We start from the raw sequence: 13,307 nt of genomic DNA on the forward strand, positions 1-13,307 counted from the left end.
ATCATAACTGTGGCATGATAAAGCAATAATTATTCTTGTGAAACATAACAGAACAAAAAAATCCGAAAATATTGGACTTACCTGGACTATTTTTTAAACGTGTGGGGACTTTAAAGCATACACATTGCTTCATGTTATTAATGTTCGGAGAATAAAACCAGTAACTTGGAAACATACATATGGGCTTACAAAGCAATAATTATATCTGTGAAACATGGCAAAACAAAGATATTTGGAAATATTGGATTTTTGTGGACTTTGTTAAATTTGTAGGGGACTCTAAAGCATATGCCCTACATTATATGTCAGTAATATTTAGAGAACTACTTTGGGGGGGGGGAGTTAACTGTAACTAAAACAAATTTCTTTTTTTTAATGGTAATGTTGCATGGCTTTCTTAGCAGGCTATGAAGTAAAGTTTTCTTAGTACTTTTTTAATGTAATTGGGGATACTAATATACACAGGTGTTTTTGTTTTTTTTCTTTTTCCCTGTTCAGTTTTAAGAAATGTAGGCACTGCAATGTGGGGTAAAAAGGGATAGAGGAAAGGTCTGGTTAAGAGAGTATGACAACAGAAAAATTAGTGTGCTTTTTCTCATGCTTGCATAGGGAAATCATTGGGTTAACCCTAGGATTTATTCATTTAACAAGTTTACTACAAAGCATACAAATGAAAAAGAATATTGAATATTATAAGTTTATTTTCTGGTAAACGAGGTATCCTTATCAGTTTGTGTCTGGTTTGCATGCCACCAGAAGACAATCTGATAAAGAGAAAGGGCTTGGAGAAAATGTTTACTGAAAGCATTCAAGTGTTTTCTTAGCTGGGAGAGCTATAATGATAAGCCAAAACCAGACCGCACTTACTAAAAGCACAGCCTGTATTATGACCTTTCTTTTTGGATGTCTCTAGCTTATGGGTGTGGCCATCAGTTTAGAACATCTGTTTGCATTATGTACATAGTTTTGTGCATTACTGTTACGTTAATAGGTTTTAGGGGGTATTAGGGGTGTCTGTGTATTTTTGTTTGAGGGTTTTCAATAAAACAAAAAAAAATCTGCAAGATGTGATTGCGATATAGGTTCAAATGGATATGACAAGAAACAATTCTATAAAAGATTAACCTGCCAAATGGTGCAAGCATATATTACAAAATCTGGAACTAGACATTTAACAAAAATGCTGTTATATATAAATGTTGCAAATAATCCTTCAAAAACATGATTCTTTCTATAATGTCCTTAAATGTTCATGGTCTCACAGATAAATACAGAAAGGAAAGAGTAGTGAACTATATTAAAAAATGTAGAGTGCAAATAGCTATGCTCCAGGAGACACACTTGGAAAGAAGTGAACATGTGAATTTGATAAAGAAGGTTTTCAGGATGGTTATTCAGCAGAATACCTGGGGCAAAGGAAGAGAACAGTACTTATACTAATTGCAAGAGGAGCTCCAATAATAGAAGAAAATATAAAAGATAACAATGGCAGATTTTTTTGTACTAAGGGGCTACTGGCAAGGTAGAAGGATTACATTGGCGTGTATTTACATCCCACTGAAATCTCCTACAACAGAGCTTAAGAAAATTCTGGGTGAAATAATCAGCTTTCAGCAAGGAATATTACTTACAGGTTGGGAATAGAATTTGATTTGCAACAGTGAAGATGTGTCTAGGGGGCTCCGAAGGGAAAATATAACAAACGAGGGTAGATTTGTTAATGAAATGTATGAAAATATTTGGAATGGAAGATGTGAATCCAGTATTAGAAGTTCGGAGTGAATTTACACAATATTCCCCAAGATTCAAAACTGGGCTTGGTTAGACCGATTTTACATTTCACAGGTACCCATGCATTTAATTGAAGTTCTTGATATGCACCCAATAACTACTTCACATTATGTGCTAATAATAACTAAAATAAAAACACAGGGTAATGAAATAAAAATGAGACACTGGCACTTTCCCACCCTTTTGTTTAAAAGACAGGAATTTAAGGAATGGGCAATGGAAATTACTCAGCAGATATAAGAGAAGATAGACATTTCTTCTGAAAGTATAGCTAGAGATGGGATAAAATTAAAGTGGAATTTAAAAAAGGGTGGAAATAAAAAAAGGGAGATATGGTTATGATGTAACAAGAACTACTTAGAGGGACTGACAAATGCTGAGCTATTGCAAAATAGACTGAATCTCACAGAACAAGTACATGAGCAACTGCAGAATGCTAAACAGAAAATAAGGGATCACCTCGATAATGTGCATGAGTTTAAAAAGACTGCTGTTAGCAACTGTTTTTTTATAATAACTCTAGAGCACAAACATTTTAGCACAAAGACTCATGCAACAGAAAGCAGTAAGTGTCATCAAGCTTATAGAGCCGATAACAAGGGATCCTGTAGAAATATTAGAAATATTGAAAATTCTATAAAAGACTATATAAATCAGACAACTATGGAAATCAAGAAAAGGCACAAATGGAAATGTTTATGAAAGAATTATATATGTCAAGGTTAGAGGCAGAGGAGGCTCAATTACCAACAGTTAGGATAGGAGGAGATGAGATAAAAATGGTGATACATAACCAATCTACAGGAAAGTTCCCAGAAATAGATGGTATTTCTGTGGAAGTTTGGAAGCTAGGAGGGGAAACTGATAAAAACCTGGAAGGTTTTGTTTAACAGTATTTTAAGAAGAGAAGTAACAACATCCTGGAAAAAGTGATAGTAGCATACATAAAGAAGTGAAAGACCCATCAGATCCAGCTTCATACAGGCCCATTTCAATACTAAATCGTGACTATAGGTTCATAGGTTACATAGGTTGGTAGTGGGCTATCTGCCCGAAGGTATATATTAGCCCAGCCACGTTGTGCGATATTCACCGCCCCTTTAGTAGTTCCCTAGACCATTGTACTAGCAGCTAGTACCCTTGGCCCCTATCTAGTAGTGCTGTTGGTGTGATCCCCGGTGTGAACTTTCTGTTACCCATCCAGTCATCAAGGTTCTTCTTGAAGAGCGATAGTGAGGGGCTCTGTCTTATGTAGATCGAGAATCTGTTCCATAGTAAGGGAAGTCTCTGCAAAGGGAATCTATCTCTCCAGCATGTTCTATTCATTGTTGTGTTGAGGTTTATATCCCTAAAGCATGTAGCTCGAGTAGATTTGGTTTTGCTAAGATGGAGCATGTTCAACAATTCTGGGTTGGACATGGCTCTGTACGTTAGACAGAGATCACCTCTGAGAAAGCGGTATGCAACAGAGAACAGTCTTAGCTTTTTCAATCGTGCTGCATAGGGCAACTGTTTGAGGCCAGTAATCCTCTTGGTTAGGTACCTTTGTGGTCTCTCCAGCTGCTGGAGATGTCTAGCCAGGTACATTCCAATTGGTGCATTGTACTCAATAATGGGTCTGATGAGGGAAGAGTAGAGGGGCACCATTACATCCTTAGATCTTGATGCGAACCCTTTCCTGATTAGATGGGTCACACAGAAGGCCACTTTAGCAACATGGTTATCAAAGGAAAGCTGACTATCTACTTGGGTCCCTAGATCCCTTATTTCTTCTTCAGATTTCAGGGGATTACCTCCTATGTTGTAGTTTGTGGGTACTCTGTTTTTTCCAAAGGGGATTACTACACATTTTTTTGCATTTAGCTTGAGACCATGGCTTTGACACCATGCATCAGTCTCATTTAGGCCCTTCTGGAGGACCTCTATGTCGGTCGGAGACTCTATTATAGCACCCAGTTTGCAGTCGTCTGCAAACTTAGTCAGCCACGGCCCTTCTGTGCTTGCCTATACTTCTGAGAAGTAGAGCCCTGAGGCACACCACTCGTTACTGGTCTGGATTCGGACATAGATCCCACTACTCTTACTTTATGGGATCTGTCTGAGAGCCAGTTTGCGATCCATCTTGTGATGTAAGGGTTTACGCCCAGGCTGGTGAGCTTATCAATAATACCTGAAGGGGGAATGGTGTCAAATGCTTTAGCAAGGTCAAGGTAAGTCGTGTGTACCTCCTTTCCCTTATCTACAACCTGAATAACTGTCTCAAAGGAATCCACCAGGTTCAGGAGGCATGATCTGCCCTTGACGAAGCCGAACTGTGTGGGGTTCAGCGACTGGAGGTTCTCAATCTCTCCATTTATGAGTTCCATAATGATTCGCTCCATAGCCTTACAGATCAGACTGGTCAGGCTTATTGGTCGGTAGTTCCCAGGGTCAGTTGTGGCCCCACCCTTGTGTAGAGGGACCACCATTGCCATGCACCATTCTATGGGCACATATCCTGTGGAGAGGCTGAGACTAAACAGGGTATTAAGATGCGGGGTTAATTCCTTTTGGAGCTCGCGTATGACACAGCCTGGGACACCATCTGGTCCCATGGAGGCAGTGGTTTTAGCTTTAGAAAGAGCCTTGTTAACCAACGTATCAGTAATAACGGGACTTACACAATCCCCTAGAATGGTAATAGGCCCTGTAGGTGGGGGGGGGGGGTTTGCACTGAACCTGTCAGCCAAGATGTTGGCAATGTCAGAAGGGTCATTGTATTTTGTTCCATTTTGTACTAGCTCAGAACAGACCTGAGCGCTGCCATTTAGGTTTTTGATGTAGCCATAGAAGGCCTTATGGTTATCCTTGGCATCCTTGGCAACTTTCTTTTCAAAATTAGCTTTAGTTGACTGGATGAGGGCCCTCAATTTCTGATCAGGGATGATTTTTCTACTTGAGATTTGGCCTTTTTTGTACAAGTCTCCTCCTTTTATTGTAAAGTTTGCTTATGGCCAGGGTACACCAGACTGGTTTCTTCTTGCTTGAGGAAGGAGTCTTGGTTTTATATGGGATAGCATGGTCCATGCAATCCTGAAGATGCATATAGAGTGCCTTGGTGTAGGATTCCGCATCCTGGATATCATTATCCTTCTGCAAGGGAATGGTGAAGCTTTCCACTTCGGATGCAAGTAGTTTGAAGTTTGTTTTGGAAACATTTTTGACTATGGTTTCTTTGATTGGGGGAGGTGGAGGAGTGAGGATTATCAGTTTGTGGTCGGATCTGACCAAGGAGGGGGTAATAACGGGTGTGGTACAATGGGCGCCCATATTTGTGATGATTAAATCCAATATGTTGTCCCCTCTAGTGGGGGGGAACATACTAGTTGTTCAAGGGCATTTGAATTTATAAATTCTATGAATCGCTGAGCATAGGAGTTGGAACATTGGTAGTTCGCCCAGTCTATACCAGGGTAGTTGAAATCACCCAAGATTATGGTGTTGGGTAGGACCTTTATATTTTCCAATGTCTCAAGGAACGCAGAGTGAGCATCTTGGGACATGGTGGGCGATCTATAACCGGCTACGACTTGAAATGTGGTTTTGCCTGCTGATAGTTGCGCATGGATGATCTCTGGGGCATCATGCTGTGCTACTAACCTGGAGATATAGGTATCCTTGATGAATATGGATACACCTCCGCCCTTTGTACTGCAATCCGGTAACTGAGGCCATAAGGTAAGATATGAATTGTAACCTGGCAGTGCTGGGGTGCTCTCTTGAGCCTTGAACCAGGTTTCGGTCACTGCACAAACATCGATTTTCTCCATGCTGAGGAGAGCCTCAAGTGTGTGCATTTTGAGGTTGAGACTTCTGGCACTGAGTAGCATTACCCTTAGTTTTTGGTTGCCTGTGCTGGTTATGGTGGTTGGTTTGTCCTTTGAGCCTTGCCTAAAAAAGGAACTATGGGGACGGCAAGAGCCTTGGCCAGTATTCAAAAACCTACGGGTGACAGGTGCAACCCATCTCTGGCAAAACAGCGAGGCTTGTCTATCATGTCATCCCAGGCAGACAGACACTGGATCCCCTTAGAATGACAGAATGACACCAGAAGCTTAGCCAATTCTTGAAATTGATCATTTTGTCTTTGTATTGCGGTGGTATTCTAGGTGAAGGTAGTATGCTACTCAAGGTCAGGGTCATACCAGCTTGGGCTATATGATCAGAGAGCCCCTCAATGTCTCTTTTCATGTAGTCCAGGGAGCTACGTCTTAGATCATTCACACCAACATGTACAATGACAGCGTCATACTTGTACTTGTTCTGGAGTGACCTAAGTGCCTGTGTTATGTGGCGGATCCGAGCAGCTGACAGTAACCTTCTCCTTGTTCAGCCTGGTGAGTGGAACATCCGTGTGCCTTACTATAGAGTCTCCTACTACTAGCGTGTTAGGTATGGTGTTTTGCCTTAAGGGCTGTTGTGAGGCACATTGCTGAGGTGAATTATGTGTTTTCTGGCTTGTGTTTGGGGGTGCAGGTTGCTTGCTTGTCTGCTTTGGAGGGCACTGTTTCTTTTTCAGATTGGTACCTAGTGCCTCCAAATATGTTTTTGTGTATTTATGCGTATGTTTTGTCGGTGCTCGTTTTGTAGATGTGTGACAGGTCATGTGATGCAAGTGTGTCCCTTATCCTCTTGAATATCTGTTACAGTCATGGGTTGAGAGTGCTTAGCCTCCAGTCTGGCTGTGTATTTGCATCTCTCACAAGTGTTTGTGACTAGAGGTAAGAGGAAAGGGTTGTCTGTATACATGAGGCAGTTGTGACATTACCTCAGAATGCCTAATTCCACCAGATGAACTGGAGAGTACACCTGAAGCTGACCTCTGGACATGCTTTGAAGAGTAAATTGAACTTAAGTCCTGCGGACGATCGAGGGTCTTACGCTATATTATAATAGTGCTGTCTAGGAAATTTGGAGAATAATAGTGCTGTCTAGGAGATTAGGACAAGTGCTGATTTCTGTTTTGCAAGTGCTGCAATAAGAGCAGCTGATCTGAAGCACTTGAGTTGAGGCTTGCCTAGTTCTAAGGGAAAATTTACAGCGCAGACTTTGTGGGGCCGGGAACAGTATACCCTGCTAACTGACGCTGCTCTGTGCGCAAGACCACGCAAAAATAGAGTTGCACGGTTTTTCCTCTAGATAAGTGAGGAAAGTGAGTACAAGAGCTGTTTTTCTCTAAGCAAGTGAGAAAAGTAAGTACAAAAACTGTTTTCCTCTAGGTAATGAGGAAGATAGAGTGCTATAGTAATTAGCTTATTTAGTGCTTACAAGTGCTGAACATGAACAAGCAAATTTAAGTTCTAAAACTAAGTATCTGTATCTGCACTAGATGAGTTACAGGACAGAAACAAGTGCAAATACAGGCTTTCAAATCAGAAAGTTGAGAGATATGGAAGAGATTGCCCAAACGGCCAATAACTACAAATTCTGGGCCAGAACCACTACTTATGTGGTAGACAGGTTACCTAGTGCTTACCACTCCCACTGATAAGCTAGAAGGCTTCCCTCCAACACAGAAAGGCTTGGGGGACTCAGAAGCTTACATACAGTCCTGGATAGAGCAAATATGTATCTGGAACACTAGTTACAGGAAAGGTAGGAAACAGGCTTACAGTTTTTTTTTTTTTTTTTTTTTTTTTTTACAGAAAAGTAGCAAAAACAGTAGTAAAAACAATTCACATGCAGTGCAAGCTAGCACACTTGAGTATGCAGCAATTTTAGACCAAACACAGTTTAAAAATGCAATTAAATTAAAAAGGGCTAAAAGCAAGTGCAGAAAGAGTTTATTAGGTAGAATGTGGTAAAGAGATGGGACGGGGGAGTGTTCCAGATCAAATCTACAGTGGGGCGGGCAATTGCAAAAGCCACCAAATTTAAACTACAAACCAAAAATAGAAATCCACAAATGCAAAACAATGGAATGACTGGTAACAAAGAAACAAAAAATCCACTGTTTCGCTACACGCCTCCGTGTCTTGGGAAATCCACAAACTGCTGCTCTGTTAAAATACTCCAAAACTTCAAGCAGAAAAATGTCAAACAAACGACCAAAAAGGCGACAAAAAATGTGTTGGTAAACTTTATCGAATAAAATGAAATAAAATTACAGACTCCACAGTTAGACTCCACGGTTTAGCGCTTTCACTTGTAAAAACACAAGCTTCATCAGAACACTCTAACTGACAAAATCTGATCTTAAATAACATTTTTGGCGCCATAAACTTTTGAATCTGTGTTACATATTAAAGACATACATACCCATTATATAACCCAACAATCCATCCATAATTAGATTTGACATTTTACATAAAAAATGTTAATTAAACAAATGGAATAGTATATTTAAAATCACATAAATCAAAATATTGATCTTAAAAGTGGAATAGTCACAGAGTCAAATAAAACTTATGTACAAAAAGTTAGTATACAAAGAAATTCATATATATAATACTACACTATTCAAACTGACTCGGTAATATACATACCGAGTCCAGTGATCAACTCAAAGACAACAAAGGTTTAATAGATATGGTGTCGTTTAAACCTGGAAATACTGAAGCTTTCATCTCATGTATCCCTAAACATGATGGCCAAATTTAGTTTCCTAACATACCTTTTGACTTCACCAATACAATCTACTGTATTGAATTTGTTCGTGGGAATATATATAAGGTATGTTAGGAAACTAAATTTGGCCATCATGTTTAGGGATACACGAGATGAAAGCTCTATACAATATACAGACAATATTTCTAAAACATTGAAGAAGAGGAGTACCTATATACCCCCCATGCATCCTACTATTTCCATGTATGATAAAGTGGTGACTCGACAACTATACCAACTAAACAAACAGTTAGTAGGTACTAGGTTTCAGTGTAATCTTACAGCTGCAGAACAAAAGGTATTACAGGAATTGAAGAATGCCAACAGCATTAGAATTATGAAACCAGACAAGGGGGGGTATAGTTATATATGATAGTCTCATGTACACATGCAAGGTACATGATATTTTGTACAATTCTGGTAATTATTCCATTGTTTCCCTCAATGAAATCAATATTGGTTGTAGAAAAATTGATATGTGTATCGAGGAATTTTTAATTGACAACAGGATCAACACAGACATATACAAGTTTATAAAAGTCGAGTATCCCACTTTAGCCTCCATAGTGGGTATCCCGAAGGTACATAAAAGCATAGAGGATCCCCCTTTTAGACCAAACATATCAGGGAGCAAGTCCAAAACTTTTCCGACGGGCAAAGTGATAGGTACATATTTAAAACATATTTATGGTAAAATTGAACATCTAGTTAAAGACTCATGGGAATTTCTAAGAAGTTATCCTATTTATTTATCTCAAAAAGATTTGCTATTTGTGACTATCAATGTAATTGATTTGTTCTCCTGTATCCCTAAGGAGGAGGGACTTGAGGCCTTTGCATGCAGCATCAGGAAACATGCAGATATTAATTGGGATACCACTTGTCTCCTCACCGATATGATGCCATTAGTTCTTGACCACAACTACATATACTATGAAGGAGAATATTTCAGGCAAACCAGAGGTGTAGCGATGGGAGCTGCTTGTGCTCCCATCTACGCTAATCTGGTTATACTTGAGTGGGAGGAGAACAATATCTTTGACAGTATAGATATTAAGTATATCAAATAGTATTCCAGATATCTGGATGACATCTATTTGATTTGGGATGAAGGAGACCAATTATTAGACCACTTTTTGGCATATATTAACAACACTAACAATTATTTCAAATTCACTTTTTCTAAAAACCATAAAGGTTTGGCTTATTTAGATATTATTGTGAATAGAGAAAACAACATGTTCAGTTCTAAGATTTATAGGAAAAGTACATTTACCAATGACTATTTAGAATATTCCAGTAATCATCCTAAGAGGCAGTTTATGAACATATATAAAGGGCAACTTATTACAGCTGTCAGGATGACTTCTAATTTTAGTGATATGTTAGACGAAGTGACATTTATCACCACATTATTCAAAGACAGAGGATATGATGTTAAAGCTATGTCAAAAACTAAGGATTATATTATTAATGAATGGGGGAAAAATATATACCCCTATTGGGTGACAGGTACAACAATAGAAGAGTTAGTGAGACATCTAAGGATGTTGTTAAGATGAGAGATGACAAGCAGTTTGACAGGACATGTATTCTGGAATATGGAGTGTATATAGGTAAGGTTAAGAAAATTTTGGTTGACAATTGGTGTATTATTTTAGCTGATCAGGAAGTTGCTCCAGTTTTAGGGTATGGCCCTAGATTTGTGAATAAAATTGGCATTAATATCAAACTAATTTTAGAGAGAGGGCACACCCACAAGGTCCCTATATACAAGAACACAAGTAAATGTGGAGCTTGTAATCAATGCCACACTATATTTACTTGGGATATTGGGAGTTAGTAGGTACTAGGTCAAAAAGACCCATCAAAAACTAGGCTTGCTCTACCGACAAAATAACTACCTTAGCCCTGCCACTAAAGTAACTCTCTCTACTTCCTTTCTTATCCCCTCCCTTCTCTACGGAACTCCTCTTCTCACTAACCTACAATCCTCTCTTAAATCTCAACTTTCCTCCTGCTACAACAAAATTGCCAAATTTGCTACCAGCCAAAAGTCATCCTCCCATCACTGCCCTTCTCTCCAAAAACTAAAATGGCTAGAATTACCAAATCAACTCATCTATACACAACTAACTCTTGTACATAAGCTCATTTTTAACCCCACCCTCTGTCCTTCACTCTCTTCTACCTTTAAGATGTACCTTCCTGATCGAGTACTAAGGTCCAATAATCAAAATCTAATTGAAGTGCACAAACCATCCCATCCACCAGGCAAAAATCTTCTATCTTATGGTTTAGCACGTCTCTGGAACTCCCTACCCACCTTCCATTTGTACTACTTCTAACCATTACTCTTTTAAAAAATCTCTTCACTCACACCTAATGTCCCAATGGGAATGCTCCTGCTCTCTCCCCACATAACAAATGATATCAAACTTCTGTTCCATTCTTTCTATGGAAAACAAACCCCTTTTTCACCTCATTCAAGGCCTTAGATTCCTTCTTTCTCTCTTTCTCACTTTTCTCTCGATCTTATTCTCATCTAAAACTTTCTCCTTCTATTCATCTCTCCATATACTTTTATTCCAGTACTTATATGTTAGTTGTAAATATTGCATCAGACTGCTGCTACTTATATGCATTTTGTAAACAATGAATCAGACTGTAACTATGAACTGTATGTTCCTAAGAAGAAATGCCTCTCTGCTGTACAATGCAATGTTCCATTGCCAGTCAGTTTTAACTCCAACCTCATCACTAGTGTGTATTACTTGCAATGTTTGCTGTATTAATTGTAAAGGTCTTGTTCAAAACTGCAACCTTTGTATAAATATAATCTTTAAACTATTGTAACCTAGAGTGCTATTGGAGCTTTTCTCCCCAGGACTCCATTGAAAACGGGTTCAAATGGCCCAATGGACTATCCTGGTAAACCAACTGCAAATAAATAAATAATAAATATATTTCAGGGTGACAGTGTGGTGTTGGATAATTATAACCACACTAATATTAGGTTTTGTGGAGGAAATTGTCAAACCAAAATGGTTATATACCTTGCCATATGTAGAACCTGTACTGGATTCTACATAGGCAAGACTGAGAGGAGGTTTAACAGACATATATATTCCCACCTATATAGTATTAAAAGAAAGGATGAAAAAAATGCGCTATACAGGCACATTAAAGAGCATGGTGATAATCATTTTTTTAATTTTGGCATTATTGAGACATTGAAGGTAGACCCTAGAGGGGGAGACTTCAAAGGCATGCTTTTACATAAAGAACTTAGGTGGCAAATTTATACTGATGCTTCAGTATTTCCAGGTTTAAACGACACCATATCTATTAAACCTTTGTTGTCTTTGAGTTGATCACTGGACTCGGTATGTATATTACCGAGTCAGTTTGAATAGTGTAGTATTATATATATGAATTTCTTTGTATACTAACTTTTTTGTACATAAGTTTTATTTGACTCTGTGACTATTCCACTTTTAAGATCAATATTTTGATTTATGTGATTTTAAATATACTATTCCGTTTGTTTAATTAACATTTTTTATGTAAAATGTCAAATCTAATTATGGATGGATTGTTGGGTTTTATAATGGGTATGCATGTCTTTAATATGTAACACAGATTCAAAAGTTTATGGCGCCAAAAATGTTATTTAAGATCAGATTTTGTCAGTTAGAGTGTTCTGATGAAGCTTGTGTTTTTACAAGTGAAAGCGCTAAACCGTGGAGTCTAACTGTGGAGTCTGTAATTTTATTTCATTTTATTCGATAAAATTTTCCAACACATTTTTTTGTCGCCTTTTTGGTTGTTTGTTTGACATTTTTCTGCTTGAAGTGTTGGAGTATTTTAACACAGCAGCGGTTTGTGGATTTCCCAAGACACGGAGGCGTGTAGCAAAACAGTGGATTTTTTGTTTATTTGTTACAAACCAAAAATAGGGAGGGAGGGAGGGAGAAAACAGTTTCAACAGAGATCTAAGCAAAAACTAACAGTACAAACTTTAACACCAAAAAAATATTCTCAGCTCTGTATATTTGCCGATCAGCCTTTCAGAACAGTGAGACAACAGTTTCAACACAGATCTAAGCAACAATTAAACTCTAGAACCAAAAAAAATATATACTCAGCTCTGTATAATTGCAGATATGAAATGTTTATGTCTATAATGGCTAAAAGAATGGTAAAAGTGATGCCAACATTGATAGATATGGATCAATGTGGTTTTGTGGAGGGAAAGCACATATTTGACAACATTAACAGAATAGTGATGATCCAGAGGGAAGCAGAATATAAGAAAATACCACTATTGTTTGTAGGTCTTGATGCAAAGAAAGCATTTGACAGAGTAAGCTGGGACTTTATGAGCATAGCAATGAAAAGCATTTGCATTCCCTGACAAAATTATAAGGTTGATTAGGAGGAAAAATGAGGGATCGGAGGTTAAAATTAAAATGGGTGGGGTCCTCTCTGATAATCTCTGCTTGAGCAGGGGAACCAGGCAGGAGTGTCCTCTTTGTTATTTGCATTATATTTAGAACCACTGGCGAAAAAAATAAGGGACTCAGAAATTCAAAGATATAATTGATATGGTAGTCAAGAAAAGCTGGCTCTATTTGCAGATGACATTATGTTATACCTGACAAAACCAGAAAGAGACAGTTCAGTGTTGTGGAACATACTGAGGCAGCTTCAAACCCTTTTGGGATACAAAATTAATGAAGCTAAAACAAAAGCAATAGCAGTAAACTACGTACCCACATATGAATTGGTTCAGCAATATCTATACTTATGGGGACATAAGAAAATGAAGTGTTCAGGAGTATGGATTAAAAACGATACCAGTGTGGCAG

The 13,307-nt window shown here is 38.3% G+C and overlaps 1 protein-coding gene across 2 annotated transcripts in view; it reads right to left on the reverse strand.

Moving 5' to 3' along the window:
• Positions 1–13,307, reverse strand: part of GOLGA4 (golgin A4) — a 1,578,103-nt gene that overhangs the window by 223,736 nt on the left and 1,341,060 nt on the right. The window lies entirely within an intron of this gene.

Source organism: Protopterus annectens, chromosome 6.part1 (assembly GCF_019279795.1).
Source record: "Protopterus annectens isolate FY-2018-M chromosome 6.part1, PAN1.0, whole genome shotgun sequence".
In the NCBI taxonomy this organism is placed as follows: domain Eukaryota; kingdom Metazoa; phylum Chordata; order Ceratodontiformes; family Protopteridae; genus Protopterus; species Protopterus annectens.